This window comes from Heloderma suspectum, chromosome 9 (assembly GCF_057233095.1).
Source record: "Heloderma suspectum isolate Gila_16-S chromosome 9, 16-S_ref, whole genome shotgun sequence".
NCBI classification, from domain to species: Eukaryota; Metazoa; Chordata; class Lepidosauria; order Squamata; family Helodermatidae; genus Heloderma; species Heloderma suspectum.
This window is the reverse complement of record NC_139466.1, coordinates 41802552-41822716: the sequence shown is the minus strand read 5'-3', so window position 1 is coordinate 41822716 and position 20165 is coordinate 41802552. Positions and strand designations below refer to the sequence as shown.

Sequence of the window (20165 nt, the reverse complement as noted above, 5' to 3'; positions counted from 1 at the left end):
AAGGCTGCATTTGAAGGAAATTAAAGACAGGAAGCCCAGGGGGACCGCACACCTCCAATGTAATTGTTATTAAACAAAACAAACCATTATTTATGTTGTGTTGTAAATTTGCTCTGTGATTCACACAAATAAGATATGGGTCCCAGCATGAGGTACTTGCATACAGATGTACATGAACGGTTTGCTGTGTTCCAGCAACCTTATGGAAGGTCGAATCCAAGGGATTTACATGAGCAGGGGGACCAGTCCTTAAAATGGAAAATATATGAAGCCTCCTTTGCAGTGGAAGCTGGTGATTCCAATGTCAGTGGGGCGGTGAATCCTCTCCAGGTTTCAGTCAGAACCAGACAGAATTCTAAAGGAGCTCTCCAAGGTGCTCCATTAGAGTTCTGACTGGTTCTGTCTGAAACCCAGAGCAGATGCAGCACCCCCCGACACTGGAGCCAGCAGCCTCCAACACTCCTTTGTTAGGCCTATGGTGTGCTGTGCAATGCTGATGACTGGGGAACATTGACAGGACTGGGGAACAAAAAAGCCATGATCCAGGGTGTGATATCCCAGTTGGCAGATAGTGATTCTGAGGCAAAGAGGACCTCAACAGGACTCTACCTCAGGGATCTCACAGACCCCAAACTACCTTGAGGTCCCTTCTGGGCAGAGGATTTGACATTTCCCTTTTCTTGGAGGCTAAGGATTCAGAAATGAGCGACTAGAATCAGAAGCATGTACAGTAAAGATGTGAGAAAGGCCTTCTATGGCTGGGCCCAGGGCCCACCACTTCCTTCCTAGGGAGGCCTACTACTTAGCCCCTTCCCTGATGGCCTTCCGCCAATTAACTGACAACTTCTTTTGTTCAGACAGGCTTTTGGATCAGCCAAGCTGATGATGATCTCCTGGTATGTGTTATTTGTATTGTCACTCTTTTTTTTAATCTGCTTGCGTATGTATTTTGATTAGAGGTGCACATGGCCTCTCAAAATTCTCCACCCTATTTGTGAGCAGAGAAACAATTTCACTGCGTTTCTTCAGGGAGAGGAGAAATTCTTCAATGATTTCTCACAGGCAGGGCTCACCACTGGCAAGGGCTGTAGCACTGCTTTGCCTAAGGGTGTGTGTGTGTGTTGTTTTTTGCACTGCCAATACAGTTGGCTGCAGCATCAACTGTTTTGACAGCCTGGCCCCCATTTTGCATCCTCCACAATGCCCCATCCCTAGCATCATTCCACGGCGCTGGGGGTGGGGTGGGAATGCACCCACCACAAAAAATGTTGGTGAAGAAAATTTGGAGAAAAATTCTGCAAAGTGACCTTTTATTTCTAGGGGGATAAGAAAAGAAAACTTTTCTGAGAAAAATGTCTTCTGAGAAATTTTGGCTCGGCTCTAGTTGTCATTCCATGTTCCCCAGGATCTTCCAAATGTTGAATTTCTGAGAGGTGATTGTAGATACATCTTGCCTCCAATGCAGGTGCTAATACCATTCCTTTTTTGTAAAACCTGTAGCAGGTGTGTGTGTGTGGGGGGGGCAGTGTTGCATCCAGCTCCAGAGAAGAGGTGGAGCGAGTGCTGTGGCAAAACCTGACCTCCACTTTCCTGTGAGTTTTCTTCCCTCATGAAAGAGGCTTCCATTTTTCTGCCTCATTGTCAGGGGATTTTATAATTTATGTTCATTTTTTTGTGGTGGTGTTTTTGACCATACCTAATTGCTGTGATGTGGCCAAGGGTACTGTGTGTGTGTGTTTTCTTTCTATTACACATCTCTCCATTGCTCTGCAGTCTCCCAGGCTGTCTGCACTTCCTGATCTGAAAAAGCCCTATGGGAGGAATTACCTCATGTTGTCTTCCCCTGGGCAGGGAGTGCAGGAAGCCAAGGAGACTACAGGCTACCAGAGAGATGTTTGTACGTTGGAGGACTGGACACTCACACATACTCCTTAGCCACCTCGTGTGAGGTCAGCACAAGAATCCTGAACCAAACCCGTGAGAGTTTATCTGAAATGCCTTCTCCTTTGAATGTCTTTTCTATCAAATTAAATGAGAATGGCTGAAAAATATGCGGGAGAATTTTTTGCGCAGCACTAATGTTTATACTTGTCTTTCTTGTATTTTACTGGAATTATGATTTTTAAGAGGGCCTTAGTCTGCAAACGCACGGTATAAATGTAAATCGTCATCACTGAATAAACCAACAGCTCCACAGTGCCTCCCACAGTTCCACCCTCTCTTGTCAGCTCCTGAGAAAGAAGCCAGAAGGTTACCTGGAGGCTATCCAGCAACCCCAGAACACCAGGCCTCAAGGCAGGGAGCTGCCATTTGAAATTCTGGCCAACCCTGAGCTGTGGGTGCAAATAGGTGGCCTGATATGCAATTGAGGTGCTCAGCTGAGCGTAGATCCTTGCTAAAGCAACATCTTTTCTCTTGGGACCTTGGTGCTGGGAGCGGTCCCAGGTTCTGCCGTATCTGATCCAGGGTCAGCGACCTCGATACCTGCTTCTTGTTGATGGATTATTACTACCGGTCAGTCTCTTCCAGGCCTTGCTCAGGACACCGCAAGCGCTCGGCTTTGCCAGAACGAGACAGTGAGAGGCATCCTGAGAGCAACCTTCCAGCCCCTTTGATGGTGCTACTGCTGCAGCCACTGCATATTCATCACTGATTTTAATGGTTGCTGTGGTGCTCTGAAGGTTTATGTTTATGTCTACAAAACAGATAAAATTGCACCCAGACTAGCAGTAACGAAGTAGCAATTTAGACCAAAGAAACATGGGGAAAGTGAGACTCTTGCCTTCATGTTTTCATTCAGTTCCATAGTATTTCCTTGGTGATAGAGTTGAGGCCTTACTCCTAAGAAGCCAGTGAAGTATTTCAAATGGAGTCTTTTACTCCTGCTGGAGGAAAAGAAGTGAGAGAAAGGAAGTAACTCACATGAAAGGTACTCTGCCAACATGTGTGTTGTTCTCTCCTGTCATGGGTCAATTACAGTTTTATGGCACAAATAGATTTTATACATGGAGGCCTGGGCATGACAGTTAAACAACAAATACTCATCTTTTTTTAAAAAAAATAAGGCCCATCAATACTTATTGGAGAAAGCTCATCTATTGCCCTTTTTGGATGCCTGCTGAGACCAACAATGACAGGATGACTTAAATGGGATTCTCACATCAATCCACCAGAGAGCACTGTACTAACATTGGTAAAGTTCCACTAGTGAAACTGTTTAGTAATCGGCAGCGACCTCTCTAGAGGCTTTGACTAAGAGTGCAGCTGCATGAGGAGCGTGCTTACAGTAGGGCACTTTCAGGTTAAGAAAATATTGACTTATGTCTGCAAGTGGTTCTAGGGTCAATTGCTACCAGGACATGAAAAACTGGAGGAGTAGCGGCTGTATATTAAGGAAACAAGACACTGTACAATGCCAGAGATTCTATTATTTGCTGGAGTCACTAAGACGTAAGCGGTCTTTATATTCATACTAAAGAACCTGTCAAAGATGGGACTTAAATAATTTCCTACTGAATCTGCTAAGGTGATGTGCTTCAGTCTGTTTTTTATATTTCTTTAGATCATGTGTATACATTTCCTGCTCTTGCAAGAGGCCTTACTATCACCAGCAGGAAATGAATTACCGTATTATCTCCATGAAGAAGAAATCATAGCAGTAGTTCACACTTAGCAGACACATCAGATCAAATTTAGCAGGGAGTTTCACTAACTAGAGGTTTTGTGTAGGCTCTGAAGAACATTTATTCTAATACTGTAAGGAAAGGTTCCTCCTGTGCAAGCACCGGGTCATTACTGACCCCTAGAGGGATGCCGCTTGCGCTGGCGTTTTCATGGCAGACTGTAGCGGGGTGGTTTGCCATTGCCTTCCCCAGTCATGACCACCTTTCCCCCAGCAAGCTGGGTGCTCATTTTACCGACCTCAGAAGGATGGATGGCTGAGTTGACCTGAGCCGGCTACCTGGGACCCAGCTTCCGCTGGGATCGAACTCAGGTCGTGGGGAGAGTGTTGGTTGCAATATTGCCGCCTACCACTCTGCGCCACACAAGGCTCTAATACTGTAGCACAAACATAAATAAAGCAATCATTCTCATGTAACTTTTTCTGCTTTTCAGTCCTCCTGCTGCTGCTGCTGCTTATTCTCCAGGAGTTTGGCCACTGGAACATGAAGTTGTGATGCATTTTGTATGCAAGTGGATGAAAAAAATATCATTTTTCCTTTTAGAACTCATTGGAAGCAGCCCATTTTAAGAAGCAACCAAAGAATGAGATTGTGTTGTTTTGGAAATTCAGTACATGGAAATTAGGATTTAAAGAAAGACATGATTTCTGCTCACCCCTTTCGCAGAGCAGAAGGCAAACACAATGTCATGCTTGGATTCTGTATTTGATTTAATTTTTCTGACTTAAATTTTGTTGCTATAAAACTACAACTTAGTAAATATTTTCTCTGCAACATTCTATACTTTCTTTCTCTGTTTCGATCTTAGAAAGCTAGGTTCACGTGGTTATTCCCAGTAGCTGCGAGTGCTGCCTGGCAGTGAGTGGCTGATACGTCACTTTAGAGATGACAGCACTTCTGGGTGCCATGGTCTTAGGCTGTTCTGATGTCACGAGAGCCCTGGGCAACCTTGGGCTGGGCTGCTGATTGCTCAAGAAGATTGGAGCGACCTTAGAATCTAGACATTACAAGAGATGTGGAGCACTTTCCTGTCCTTTTGGTACTGTGTAATGCAGCACAATAGGTGACATGATGTCCTCATGCACAATATGCATGATGCCCCCCGCCCCTAAATCTGACAGTAAATTATGTGATGCATGATGGGGAAACAGAAAGACCCCGCCCACACACACACACACACACACACACACAGAGGATGCCATCACATCTGATATACTAAACGTTCCCAAGGAGAGGGTAGAAAGAGACACGGTTGAGAAATAGCTCCTTGTTTCTTGTAACGTCTTGTAGTTTTTCCACCCTGAATGCCAAAGTCAGGGTGGCACCTTTCACACTTGTTTCTTTGTTTATATTTATTCTATTTTAAGTAGTTCTGTCCTAACCTTCAAAAGTCTTCCCCAGGATGGCTTACAATAAAATATAAAATACAATGTAGACTATAACAAACCAACAAAATTAAGTAAAATCCTCCTCCCCCTTCTCATTTTATTTATATGTTGTATTTCCATGTTAAACCATGGCCAAAGCAGATCCCAATAATGTCACAACACGATATTCTGGTGCTTGGTCTAAAATAAAAACATACCGGCCAGTGTCCTATGCTGCCACTGCCCCCACTAGTTCCGTTGCGCCCAGAAGGAACCAGTGCGTCCAAAAGCAATCCCAGAAATGAGCAGAAAAGCTGGTTTCCAGATCAGGACAGGTCAGCAGAGCTCCCTTCTGCAAGCTCCACTGCCCTGCCCTGGTGATGATGGATAATTTTCCGATTCCTTTTTGCTTCAATGTTATTTAAATCAACATATCATGTAGATATGTTACATTGATTTGCATTGATATGATTTGCAACATATCAATTGCTGGATTTGCATTGCTGCTTTTCTGATAATTATTCTCCACATTTCTCCAACTTACTTGCACATGGAAAATTACAGACAGTGGTGTCAGCATGGAAAAGGGCACCTAGAAGTATTTGACAATTAAACATGCTGGAGGATGAGAGAGACTTGAGTCTCATTCGCACAGAGATGCTTTGACTTCATGTGGAGTCTCTACCCTTGATTATGGTACATTTAAGCCATATTACACTGCAGGCACATACAAACACCCATTGAGCATGTCAGAATATCGGTACGCACGTTCAGTTTGACATTATTCTGAGTGTGTGTAAAGCAGCCTTTCCCAAACTTGTACCCTCCAGATGTGTTGGACTTCAACTCCCATCATTCCCATCAATGCCCATGCTGGCTTGGAATTATGGGAGTTGAGGATCCCGACAGATCTGGAGGGCACCACCTTGAGGAAGGCTGGTGTAAAGAGAGGAATAGGATCATGCTTACTAGCCCTGCCACTACATTTTACTAGGGATGTCAGAGAATTTCGCCACGAATCTCGGGGAGGCCGAATGCCAGCGCATTCAGCCCCCCGAAATCAGTGGCGAAACGGTCTGCCCCCCCCGCCCCCCCTGGGACGGGACTTACCTTCAGTGAATCTTCCTGGCAGCGGTGGCTCCGGCAGCGGTTCAGCGGTGGCGGTTCGGCGGCGGCCAGTCTTCTGACCAGCTGCCGCCACCGCCATTTCCAGTAAAAAAAACCCAAAAACCAAAAAAACATGATAGGCTACGTAAAGATTTACGTAGCCTATCACGGCTAGATTTTTAAAAAACACCGTGATGGGCTACGTAAATGTTTACGTAGCCTATCACGGCTGCTTTAAAAGAAAAAAAAATGCGCGTACGCAAATGGCAGCGCCCATGGACGCTGCCATTTGCGTTCCTTATTTTCGCACGTCTTAGTCTACATAAACATTTACGTAGACTAAGACAGCGAAAATAAGGGGAACGCAAATAGCATAGTGTCTACGCTATTTGCGTTACCCTTATTTTCGCCGTCTTAGTCTACGTAAATGTTTACGTAGACTAAGACGGCGAAAATAAGGAATGCAAATGGTGGCGCCCATGGGCGCCGCCATTTGCGTATGCGCGTTTTTTTTTCTTTTAAAGTAGCCGTGATAGGCTACGTAAACATTTACGTAGCCTATCACGGCTGACTGCAGGGACGCAAACGGCGGCGGCTACAGCCGCCGCCATTTGCGGAGCCGGCCGGCCAGGATTCGGGGGGGGAGGGACAGAGCGCCTCCCCCCCGGCCAGAATTTCGGGGGGGAGGGACAGAGCGCCTCCCCCCCACCGCAAATGTCACCCGTCAAAAAGGTAAGTGACTTTCGTACATCCCTACATTTCGCATATCATATTTTTGGCATGTCATCATCATCAGTCATCATCATCATTATTTGCATAATATTTAAAAGAGCCAACGTTTTACAAACAGTGCTGCACATGCAACCAGGGACGAACAAAAAACAAAGCTAGGGAGAAAAAAATATATATAAACAATGTATTTTGTTGTTCAGTCGTTCAGTCGTGTCCGACTCTTCGTGACCCCATGGACCATAGCACGCCAGGCCTTCCTGTCCTCCGCTCTCTCCCGGAGCGTGCTCAAGTTCATATTCATTGCATCGGTGATGCTATCTAGCCATCTCATCCTCTGCCGTCCCCTTCTCCTTTTGCCTTCAGTCTTTCCCAGCATCAGGGTCTTTTCCAGGGAGTTTTCTCTTCGCATTAGGTGGCCAAAATATTGGAGCTTCAGCTTCAGTCTCTGTCCTTCCAATGAGCAGTCAGGGTTGCTTTCCTTTAGGATGGACTGATTTGACCTCCTTGCAGTCCAGGGGACTCGTAAGAGTCTTCTCCAGCACCACAGTTCAAAAGCATCAATTCTTCGGCGCTCAGCCTTCCTTACAGTCCAGCTCTCACAGCCATACATTACTACTGGGAAAACCACAGCTTTGATTAGACGGACCTTTGTCGGCAAGGCGATGTCTCTGCTTCTTACTATGCTGTCTAGGTTTGCCATAGCTTTCCTCCCAAGGAGCAAGCGTCTTTTAATTTCATGGCTACAGTCACCGTCTGCGGTGATCTTGGAGCCCAAGAAAGTAAAATCTGTCACTGCTTCCATTTCTTCCCCTTCTATATGCCAGGAAGTGATAGGGCCAGATGCCATGATCTTCGTTTTTTTAATGTTGAGTTTCAAACCAGCTTTTGCACTCTCCTCTTTCACCCTCAACAAGAGGCTCTTTAGATCCTCTTCGCTTTCTGCCATTAGGGTGGTATCGTCTGCATATCGGAGGTTATTGATAATTCTCCCAGCAATCTTAATTCTGACCTCTGATTCATCCAACCCGGCATTTCTCATGATGTACTCTGCACAGAAGTTAAATAAGCAGGGTGACAATATGCAGCCTTGTCGTACTCCTTTCCCAATTTTGAACCACTCGGTTGTTCCATGTCCGGTTCTTACTGTTGCTTCTTGACCCTCGTACAGGTTTCTCAGGAGACAGGTAAGGTGGTCTGGTATTCCCATCACTTTAAGAATTTGCCACGTTTGTTGTGATCCACACAATCAAAGGCTTTAGCGTAGTCAATGAAGCAGAAACAGACGTATTTCTGGAATTCTCTTGCTTTCTCCATGATGCAGCGAATGTTGGCGATTTGATCTCTAGTTCCTCTGCCTCTTCGAAACCCAGCTTGTACTTCCGGTAGTTCTCGGTTCGCATACTGCTGAAGCCTAGCTTGTAGGATTTTGAGCATCACCTTGCTGGCATGCGAAAGATCTAACAAGAACACGTATAATAACAGAAATTTAAAAAAACCCCGATGGGCCAAAATGACTAAAAACTATTACAAAATTGGCCATTTTGATACTTTTTAAAAATAAAGAGCTAGGCTGTTAGAACATTTGGGAAGTGTGATAGCTGGCAAATAACTGTGTTCCAGTCCACACATTAGTCCAGGCCAGTTTGTGTCAGAATTAACAAGGACTGAATTCCTCAAACATCTCTGATTCAGACATTATGCTGAACATGCATAGGAGGCAAGGGAGGGGGGAGCTCTGAAATGTTCATGCACCCGGTACATAAATCAGGTTATACAAGACAGGAATGATTTTACATGCATTTATCATATGCATTTTTGATAGTATAAATGGCATAGGAGCAGGGAGGGCCATCATGGCTCAGAGGCAGAGCCCCTGCTTTGCATGTAGAAGGTTCCCAGTTCGATCCCTGGCATCGCTAGGTAGGGCTGGAAAACCCCTGCCTGAACACCTGGACAGCCATTGCTGCCAGCCAGTGTTGTCAATACTGGGCTAGATGGACCCAGGGTCTGACTCAGTATAAGGCAACTTTCTAAGTTCCTGTGATGACAGCAGATCTGTGTACAATTTGGTCAGCCAAACCACAGAGAGTGATCGACATTCTGTATCCTGTTCTTGTTTTTGGTCCACATTGCTTGTTTAGTGCTAACATTTCCTGTGTGGTGTGACCCTAGCTGGCTCCCTGACCATACATTTCAGGATTTCCTCTGTTGGCAGTCTTTTATCACCCATTTATTATAAAGGATGGAGCACAGCTCAGGAGAATCCAAACTGCAGCCCTGAAAGCCTACTCCTCATTTTTTTTTAAAAAAAATTGTGCACAAAATTCCATTTTCATGTAGTTTGCATCTAAAACTCTGATGCTGCACATGGGTTTACTTTTATTTAGGTGACACTGATCGGACATAATCCCAGTGAATGAAAGGAGAGAACAAGAACTAGAAGTACAAGGACGTTGGCCTATACAAAGTAAAGCTCAAAAGAAAACTTTCAGTATAAACGGCTGAATTAGATTTTGGTCTCAAAAACTGCCAACACGTTAGTCTTTCTTCTTTTCATTTCTGTGGTGGTGCTGCTAAAAATGATTGTGGGGTGGTTCCTTCCAAATATCAAGAGCTGGCATCTGTTCCCACAAAACATCTGAAGTCTAAGGTGTATTTGTTGTTGACGGAGCAAAAGATCCCACATCTGGAGCACTCCTGCTGCAAACTGAAGGTCAATGGAAGTTGCAGGTGTACTTGGCTTGGCCTCCACTGCCAGATGACTGAGCCAAAAGAGAAATCCCAGAAGGCAAATTAACTGGTGGTATGGAAGGCATGGCAGTGCCAGTGCTCACACCCAACTGGAAGGTGCACACGGGAGGGAGATCTTTGGTCCCAAGCCCTCTGCTGCCAATATCAATCCTGTCTGAAAGCTCAAAGTGCCCCGTGCTTGTTACTAGCCTGGAGTTCGCGCCCATGGATGGTGATACATTTCCTGTGAGGTAATGGCTCTTATGTAACGCAAGGGTGGGTTCTAGACGCACCACGTGTAACGTTCTAATTACAGGGAAGAATACCGCTAGTGTTGCGACAAGAAAGCCGGCTTTTAATTCAAAGAGCTGTGGGAGGGGATGTCCTGTTGAAATGTACAAGTGAACAGAGACATAAAATTTCTGGAACTTTTGAAACCATGGAGAAAACTCAAAATTGGGGGGAAATTTGGATCAAATTCTGGAGCAAAAAGCAAAGTTGGGGGCAGGAGTGGAGGCAGGAATTGTCATGTTGCGTGGACTGAGGGACCACCTCTGAAGCCAGCGCTCTCTCAGGCCCTGGTGGACAGAGACCGGACCCAGGGCTGGCCCAAGGCATTTTGCTGCCTGAAGCGAAGAACAAAATGGCGCCTCCTCCCCAGTGGAGGCTGGTGGCTCAGACATCAGCGGGGCGGTGAATCCGCTCCAGGTTTCAGTCGGAACCAGTCAGAACTCTAAAGGAGCCATCCAAGGTGCGAAGCCACCTGACCTGCCAGATAAATCTGTCTTCAATGCTGGAAATGGGACAGCTTCCTCCACTGCACCTGAAGGCAGCAGGCTAACTTAGAGGGCAGAGAGCAGGCTGCATGGCAGCCAAGTTTTTCCTCTAACACCTTTCTATCAACCTCCTGAGATCTGCCGCCTGAGGTGACTGCCTCACTCTGCCTAATGGTAGGGCTGGACCTGACTGGACCTCAGGGCCAGCCGACTAAGCGCTGGTATTGCAGTCTAGACAGTGCCCTTGAACACAATGTTCATCCTGCCAGGCTTGGAGCAGAAACAGAGCACCCCGGTGCAGGACGTAAGCCCGCTGGCACTGCCCGTGTGTGTGGAGAACTGCTGGTGTGAGACCTCCGCCCCTCTGGCTTCTAACAGGTTCTCAGCATGCTGCATTTTGTGGAAATACCAAATGCTACAGGTGTTCTGTGCTTGAAGGAAATGTAGAATATATTTATTTATAGCATTTTTATTTTGCTCTTCAGCCAAAAAGGCTTCCGGAGTGGCTTACATGCAATCAATAAAAACAAGAGTGCCCCTGCCCTTCTGTGTTGGGTCTAAAAAGACACAACACAAAAGGAAAAAGGGAAGAGAAGGGAAGAGGAAAGCAAGCAAGTGGCCTTTCAGCAGGGCTGGTGGGATGGCTGTACTTCTCATTTCCCTCTGCTGCACACAGTCCTGGGAAAGAGAGAAGTCATTTCCTTTCTTTCTGGTTTGGGTTTCTCCTAAAACAATATCTCACAAAATTCTACAGTTTGTGAAGAAGAAAACAAGATTGAATGAAAAAAAGGCAGAAGGAAAGAAAAGTCAGTTCTGCTGCTGGACGGGTAATAAATGAATAAAAAATAAGCACCAGAGTGTTTTGCAAGACAATGTCTAGAAGTAATAATATCAGACACCTGGTGTGTTTCTGTCATGGGACTTAGATTTCTTTTTCATGACTAATAAGAGAAAAAATAGGCAACGGGGGGCGGGTAAGCTTTAGTCCAGATGTTCTTTGAGAACTGCATAAATTGAGAGGTGAAGTTAGCATTTGACAAGAATGCAAAGTGAAGATTAATCACTGTTTCAGAGTCCAAAATGATTGTGCCTTTCCTTGCCTACGCAGACTCAGGAAGAAATAGGCAGAATTGCCTGTTTGAATGGGTGGCAGATGTAAATGGTTTGGACACCTTGAAATAAAACAGAAATTGGCAATTGGGGGGGAAACTATTAAAAGAAAGTATATAAACAGTTTGACCACAAACGACCACACTATGACTTGTTGATAGATATGTAAAATCAGTTTCACATCTGTTTCCGTGGAGAATAGAGATCTTAAAACACTCTTTCTGCATTCCAAATGTGTTGGTTGCATTTATAAAGTGTAAGGGAACTTGCCACAAAGGAAGCAAGCAACGTAAATTAGATAGCAGCAAACAAATGGTCTTGATGAAATTTGTATCTGGAATGGAAATATCTTCCTAAGACAAGAAGAGCCCTGTTGGGTCAAACCAAAGGTCCACTTAACTCTCATGACAATAGCTGTTAATACACAGCTTGTGTTGATATCACAAGATGTGATAATGGCAACTAGCCAAAATGTCTTTAAAAGAGGCTTAAGGTGCAATCCTTAACTCCCAGCATGCTCCAGCCAGCATGGCTGGCTCAGGAATGCTGGGAGTTGTAGGACTATTTTCTGTCTAAACATGCATAGGATTGTGCCCTTAGACTAGCTCAGAGAGATAAGTCTATCAATGGCCACGAGGCATCATGGCTATATGGAATCTACACTTTCAGTGGCCTACTGCCACTGAATACCAGTTGCTGATGAACAACAGGAGTGGGTGATTTTCTTCTTTCAAGAGGATAGAAACTAACTGCCCCCACCCAGTGCCAAGAGAGACTTTGACCACACTCTGGGAATGCCAGGCCAGCCTATCCCAGTTTGACTATAGCCAGCTATGAAAGGGAAGGGCTGATCTCACAAGTGGTTAGTCAGACCTTTCTGTGGGTTTGTTTCCAGGTGACAATTGCTGAAATTCATCCAAGTGAATGCAACAAGTGATGATCATGGAACTTCCTGAGTAAGAGCTACACTCAATGTGACCTAGATGTTGGAACAAGGGATGGAACAAATCTGTCAGTTTCCCTTTCTCCCACATTCATTTTTTTTTAATCCCTCAAGTACTTTCCATCCAGTTTATGAAGAAATGTGTGAATTTTGGTAAGTTCTTATCAAAAGTAAATGAACAAAATTCTCGCCCCTCTGCACCATCCAAATTCCATAAGTACAGCTATTTCTACCATGGAGAGAACTATGTTGTACCTGCTTGCCATGTAGCCATTAATGATGAGGAGCCCGTCAGGAAAAATTTAGTCCCACAAATATGGTTGAATATACAGGGATCAAGCCCAGTCTTTAAAGAGCTAAGCACTCAGAGCCCTCTGCCTGGATAAATGAATCTGTCAGTTTTGCTTTCTCCGACATTCCATTTTTTAAAATCTCAAGCTCTTTCCATCTCATTTATGAAGAAATTTGTGAAGTTTGGTCAGGTCCTACCAAAAAACAAACTGAATGAAATTCTCTCCCATAAAGCAGACAAGAACTATTGTTATCGACATGAGAACACATTATAGCAGGCGACTTAGAACTGAAGCCATTCACAGTCAAGGCCATGATACAATAGACACTTGACCACTTGGAAAGCGTAGACTAGACAGTCTTTTGCATAAGCAAAGATGCCAGAAGAGTGGGATTTCTTTCACAGCCACAGAGGACACTATCAGATGGGCTCCAGACAAATATGTCTGGAGTTTTCAGCCACTAAAGTTGACATCCTTGCTGCTTCATCATCCTCATCTCCACCAAATACCGAGAAGCGTGCATGTGGAAGAAGGTCCTTTGGAACGGTTGTTTCCACCCCCTGAGTGTATTCCTTATTCCAGAGACCAAGTCTGGCTCTAACAGGATTGCAGCCAGTGAAACTCCCATCCCCACCACCCCCGGTTCTGTGTGGTGTGGCTCAGATTTCGACTTTGCAGGCAAGGCCAGGGCGTTGTCCAGTAGGTCATGGACCAATGTCTCCAAAATAGGGAGGGAGCTGTCCAGCTAAAGAGGTGCGGAGAGCTGAATAGGATGAAGCGTTGAATCAGCAAATTGGCTAGGGACCAATGGAGCAGCTTGATACTGCTGCCCCTGCAAACCCACCCTGCAGGTCACTATCTGGCGAGGACAGACAGCATTGTGTCTGTAGAGAAATCTGTCCTCCCCATGGAGTGAACATGACATTGGAGTAGATATTGCATCCCTCACTCACAGCGTGTTGGAAGAGTGATGGCAGGGGATCACACCAGAAAAGAGTGCAAGCTAAGGGTTAATTTGTCCATAGAGTTTTTAATGCAGTAATCAGGTACTATGACAAGGATCACTCAGAGTGCAGAGCTAACAGCTCTGGATTCATCAGAGAGCTCTGGGTGCAAACAAGGGTCACAAGAATGTGTGTGTGGGGATGTTGCCTAGCAGTCAGGCAGAGCCCCAAAGTTTCCTGTTTAGTTTGGTTTCTTGTGTCTAAACAAACTAACATGTTCACTATGTTCTGTGGTAGTAGTGGTTCATTTTGTTACAAGCCAGGTCTGATTTGCTGTTTTATACTTCTGGCTGCTTAGCCAGGGGACAATGTGTATATGACTTAGGGCATTTCTAACCAGCCTAAAATCCTGCATTTAAAATGGGTTTCTCTTGCCCATCTGTCTCCAGTTCACGTTTAAGGGGGGAGACAGGCCCAGACATTTTTCTAATGTCACTCAACCATGGGAGAATATCTAGGGTGACCTGGTGTTCTACTTTACAGAAGGCAGTTTTCTAACTGAATATTTCTTGATTTGAAGGCCTGTCCCGTCCAAGTCCCATTTAAAGATTAAAAAAAAAAAGAACAAAGAAGGAAGAACAGAGGTCTAGAAGTTGCCCAGCAACAGCTAGCACCTGGGCAGCAGATTGAGCAAAGACACAGGATGGAGCAGGGGCCACGGTGGCTTAGTGGTTAAGACGCTGAACTGCAGACCGGAAGGTCGGCAGGTCAGCAGTTCGAGACCCGAGTGCCGTGTGACGGAGTGAGCTCCCGTCTTCAGTCCCAGCTCCTGCCAACCTAGCAGTTCGAAAGCAAGAAATTGCAAGTAGATAAATAGGTACCGCTTCGGCAGGAAAGGTAGCAGCGTTCCGTGCACCTCGGTGTTCAGTCATGCCGGCCACATGACCACGGAAGCATCTTTGGACAGCGCTGGCTCTTCGGCTTAGAAATGGAGATGAGCACCACCCCTAGAGTCGGACATGACTGGTTGGGGACACCTTTACCTTTAAAAAAAATTATTCCTAAATTTGCATCTATTCATCTAAATTAACATAAGCAAAATGCATATAAACCAGTGTCCGCTTTTGTCCACTTTTTTGGTGATGCATTTCCTCTCTTCTGGCCAACCTAATCATATCTAGCGCATGCAGCATGACCCACCAAGCCAAACTTGTTTGTCCTCCCTCACTAAACGTCCTGGTTTTACTGCTGCCTGGGGATGTTAAAACAAGGTGCAGTTGTCAAGTACCTCACAGGTCGTAATCCATAGCGAGGTAGTTGTACTGACGTTTGGGGTCATAAGTGCTATGTGCTTGTTCTTCTTAGGCCATTTTGTTAGATAAGAATGACTCGGATTTCTCCCGGCCGATCCCGCAGAAGGGCCAGCGTGGTCTCCTGACCTTTCTCCATCTTCCTGTCCTCCAGTAGGCTGTTCTAGAGTGTTGTTTATGAGTGAACCATCCAGTGTTTTCCAGTCAGACTTGCTATCATTTTCCCTCGATAAGGCTTAAAAAACATTACAGCTATATTCCGTGGATCTTGAGGATTCAGTTACAAGCAAGCATCATTTAACATTCCTCTGCTGAGAAGGTCGATGTTTTGGCAGGGAGGGGTGTTGATGTCTTTATGGATGGAAACTTTTGGTTTTGCATTATATCAGATACCTCACAAGATGCGATATTGGGATTTGGGGATCTGATCTTTTGGAAAATGTATGAAAGGAGCCAGCTTCTCTCTTGTTAGTCTTTGGGATGACATGCTGTTCTTGGACGATAGGACAGTGAGGTAGGGTGGCCATGTATCCTTTTTTTAATAGAAGGCAGTCTTCTATTTGAAGGGCTGCCAGAGAACTGTCCCCTATTTTGAGAGCATCCTCTATTTGATGGGCTGCCCAGTCCATGCCCGGCACATACATAAGGAACCATCAGAAGGAAGAACTAAAGGGCCTTGAAGTTGCTCAGCACTTGGACAGCAGGCAGGCACACAGGTCACCTGGCCACAGACTTCCACGCTATGGTGAGAGTCTTTTCTATTTAAATTATAATAATTATTTCTAAATTTGCATCTATACATATAACTTAGTACATGCGCATTTTAAGCAAATTGGGGTTCTCTTTTGTCTTCTTTTTGGTGATGCTTTTTCCTCTTTTAGGGAGATTCACAAGTGGCCACCCTGCGGTGAGGTGCCAATGAATTAAGAAAACTCCTTTCTACATTAATCTGTATTCATCGCAGTAAGTATAAGGGGAGGGAGATGAAAAAGCAACATAGAGAGGCAGTGTGGTATAGCAATTAGAGTGTCAGACTAGGACTGGGGACACAGTTCAATTCCTCACTGCCACAAAGTCATTGGGTAACCTTGGTCCAGTCACCTTCTCTCAGCCTAACCTACTTCTCAGCTTATTTTACGGGGTTCCTGTGAGGATAAAGTATATGCCACGGACTGGGTTTGCACAACACACTAACCCATACTAAGTAGTTGAGTGTGGTTTTTTATTGAACCGTGGGTTAGTATGTTGTCTGAACCCAGGACATTTTCCACAGGGCAGCTTGTAAACCATGCAGTGTGGCTTATTTTTCTCAAACAAGCCACCGTGAGAATCCATGGTTTGTTGTTGGGTTGTTTGGGGTGGTTAACAAGCCACACTGAGGAAAATATCCTGGACTCAAGACAACACACTTTCCCACGGCTCAACAAACAACCCACGGTTCAACAACAACCCACACTCAACCACTGAGTGTGGGTTAGCGTGTTGTGTGAACAATATCTCACCCTTAATTCCTTGGAGGAACGCTGGGCCTTCTGGTTTCATCGTTTTCACAGGTACATCTGATGGCAGTCAGGGGAAGGGCCTTTTGGGTCATGTTGCTCCACCTTTGGAATTCTCTTCCCACCAACAGTACAGCAGGCACCAACCCTGATATTGTTTTGGCATGTGTTAAAAACATATTTGTTTAACCAAGCATTTGCTGCTATTAATGTCTAGCTTAGTGAGATTCTTTACTGTGGGTTTTAATTTAAATTTTAATGGGTTTCAGAAAATGAATGCTGTACATTTCCCTAGAATTTGCTAATGAAGGGCAGTACATAAATATTTTTAATAAATATAAATGCAATCCATAATAAGGATTGGCAGGACCTGGGGGCTTTCTAGCAGTTGTGAGTGTTACTAACCTTACCTGGCAGGTATACCGTGCACCATGGTTCAGAAACGGCACCTAAACTTCGGCTCCAGGGCTCCATCTTCAAGTGAATCGACAGGTATGCTTCTGAAAGAAAAGCTGGGTTCACATTAATCACAGTCATCATGTAGCATCCAAAAAGAGAAGGGTGGGTCAGAGCAGGTCTTGGCAGAGGAGAAGGTGAGACATGGGACCCATCTAACCTATAAACCTTTATATATCACTTTGCCTGTCATGACTTCCTTCCCCCACAAAATCTTTGGAAATGTAGTTTGGTGAGGCTGCTGAGAATGCTCGTTGAGAGATCCTTCTCCATTGTTATCCCTTGCAGAAAAATTCCCAGGCTGTCTGGGAGAGAAACAATGATAATAGATTCATAGAATCATAGAATAGTAGGGTTGGAAGGAGCCTATAAGACCATCGAGTCCAAGCCCCTGCTTAATGCAGGAATCTAAGTCAGAGCATCCCTGACAGGTTGCTGTCCAGCCTCATCTTGAATGCCTCCAGTGTGGGAGAGCCCACCACCTCCCTCGGTAATTGGTTCCATTGTGGCATTGCTCTAACAGTCAGGAAGTTTCTCCTGATGTTCAGCCGGAATCTGGTTTCCTGTCACTTGAGCCCATTATTCTGTGTCCTGCATTCTGGGATGATTGAGAAGAGATCCTGGCCTTCCTCTCTGTGACAACCTTTTAAGTACTTGAAGAGCGCTATCATATCTCCCCTCAGTCTTCTCTTCTCAAGGCTAAACATGCCCAGTTCTTTCAGTCTCTCCTCATAGGGCTTTGTTTCCTGTCCCCTGATAATCTTCGTTGCCCTCCTCTGAACCCTCTCCAGTTTGTCTGCATCCTTCTTAAAGTGTGGTGCCCAGAACTGGACACAGTACTCCAGATGAGGCCTAACCAGTGCTGAGTAGAGGGGAACTAGGACTTCCCAGGATTTGGAAGCTATGCTTCTATTAATGCAGCCCAAAAGAGCATGGGCCTTTTCTGCAGCCACATCACATTCTTGGCTCATCTTCAGCTTGTGATCTACAACAATTCCAAAATCCTTGTAGCTTGTAGTATTGTTGAGCCAAGTATTGTTGAGCCAAGTATCGCTCATCTTGTAACTGTGCATTTGGTTTCTTTTTCCTAGGTGCAGAACCTGGCATTTATCCCTATTAAATTTCATCCTGTTGTTTTCTGCCCAGCGCTCCAGTCTATCAAGATCACTTTGAATTTTGTTTCTGTCTTCCAAGGTATTAGCTATCCCGCCCAATTTTGTGTCATCTGCAAATCTGATCAGCATTCCCTGCACCTCCTCCTCCAAGTCATTAATTGTTGTTTATTCAGTCAGTCGCTTCCGACTCTTTGTGACTTCATGGACCAGCCCACGCCAGAGCTTCCTGTCGGCCGTTGCCACCCCCAGCTCCCCCCAGCTCGAGTCCGTCACCTCCAAAATATCATCCATCCACCTTGCCCTTGGTCGGCCCCTCTTCCTTTTGCCTTCCACTTTCCCTAGCATCAGCATCTTCTCCAGGGTATCCTGTCTTCTCATTATGTGGCCAAAGTACTTAACATTAATAAAATGTTATTAATAAAATAATAAAAAAGTTGAAGAGCACTGGGCCCGGGACTGAGCCCCGTGGTGCCCCGCTTGTTACCTTTCCCCAGTTGTAGAAGATCCTATTGATAAGCACTCTTTGAGTCCGATCCTGTAGCCAACTGTGGAACCAGTTCAACAAGTTCACGATATGACTGATAGAGCATAGCTGGGCTGGTGCAGCAGTCAGCGTGCTTGGCTCAGAGTGGGAAATCCAGCAAGTCCAGCTCTCTACTCCTCCTTGAAGTTGTCTGTGAGTCCTGGAGAAAGTAAAAAACAAAACAAAAAAAACATCAACAGAATCATGTCGCACCTTAAAGACTAACAAATGTATTATGACAAACGTTCATGAACTACAGTCTACTGCATCAGATGGCGGAAAGTCAGTATTCCTCAGCCAAACATACAACACGGGGCTTGTAAATGCCACTCAGAGCTCTGGGTAGGGGGCAGGGAGGACACAAATGTCACCAAAATAAATGTTAACAACTGGATTTTCAGCGTAACAGGATTGATGGTATCCCGAAGTCTCTGAAACCCTAGCAGTTCTCTGCCTTTCCTATGCAGTGCATGCACTAACCCCGTTAAACACACACACACTCACACACCTGATTTTGATGCCCGCCGAGGCAGGGAAGGAGGGGGAAATGGTGGCGGAGTCCAGAGTTTAATGCTTCCACTGGTACTGACAGGATGAAGTGACAATGACCGCCGAGGCAGGGAAGGAGGGGGAAATGGTGGCGGAGTCCAAAGTTTAATGCTTCCACTGGTACTGACAGGATGAAGTGACAATGACCTCCGAGGCAGGGAAGGAGGGGGAAATGGTGGCGGAGTCCAAAGTTTAATGCTTCCACTGGTACTGACAGGATGAAGTGACAATGATTAGCACTGTTACAACTCTGCTTTGCAAGATCAGAGAATTAGAAGTTGGATTTGCAAGACAGAAAGAAAGAAAACAAGAAATACAAGTTGGGTGGCCAGGCAGAGAATGCCAAGTGCTATGTACGTATTAAGAAGAGTAAACATAATAACTGATAGCTAGTTAATATTCAAATAAGGAGATTTTTGATAACTGGCTTTTTAATGTAGTGAAAGGTTGAGGGTTAATCCATCACTGCCAAAATGTAGATTTTGTTTTTAATATAAATTATCACTAAAATTATTTCCATGACTTTTTAAATGTTAAGCAAATGGGCGCTTTTTCTCAGTTTGAAGGATTGATATTTTTCCAAAAGTAAATCTGTAAAAGAATATGCACCAAATGGACCAACGTTATGCAAAGGCGGTTAGAAAAACTGAATATCTGGTCTTCACAAGCAATTAGGACCCAGGAAAGTATTTCTATGAGATCATCAGCCATCCCATCTGTAAATGCAGATTCTACAATTTGCAGTGTGCCATTGCTTTACTTCTTCCAGCATGCAGGACTGAATGCTTATTATCCAATCAGTAAAGCTGCAAATGGAATTCAAAGGGACAACACATCATCAGGGACATGGCAGCTTGATAGACAGTGGTAATTGTAGGGCATTTCTTCATACTGTAAAGTTAAAAGAAGATGTGTGTCTGTTTTTCCTCCATAGTCACAAATATGCAAATGCTCTAATGCTTTTCTTGGAGGGAGTGGAGAGAAAAACGAAGGGCAGAACAAGGAGCACCCCGAGATTGTGAGCCTAA

General features: G+C 45.0%; 1 long non-coding RNA gene across 1 annotated transcript; it reads right to left on the bottom strand.

Annotated features, from left to right (window-relative positions):
* Positions 1 to 13753: 13753 nt before the first annotated feature.
* On the bottom strand, positions 13754 to 19175 carry LOC146338650 (uncharacterized). The gene is made up of 4 exons (XR_014784764.1): positions 19097 to 19175; positions 18550 to 18748; positions 16905 to 16994; positions 13754 to 14728 (listed from the first exon to the last, which is right to left on the bottom strand). It is a non-coding gene; the product is annotated as an uncharacterized LOC146338650 (long non-coding RNA).
* Between the last annotated feature and the right edge of the window lie 990 nt (positions 19176 to 20165).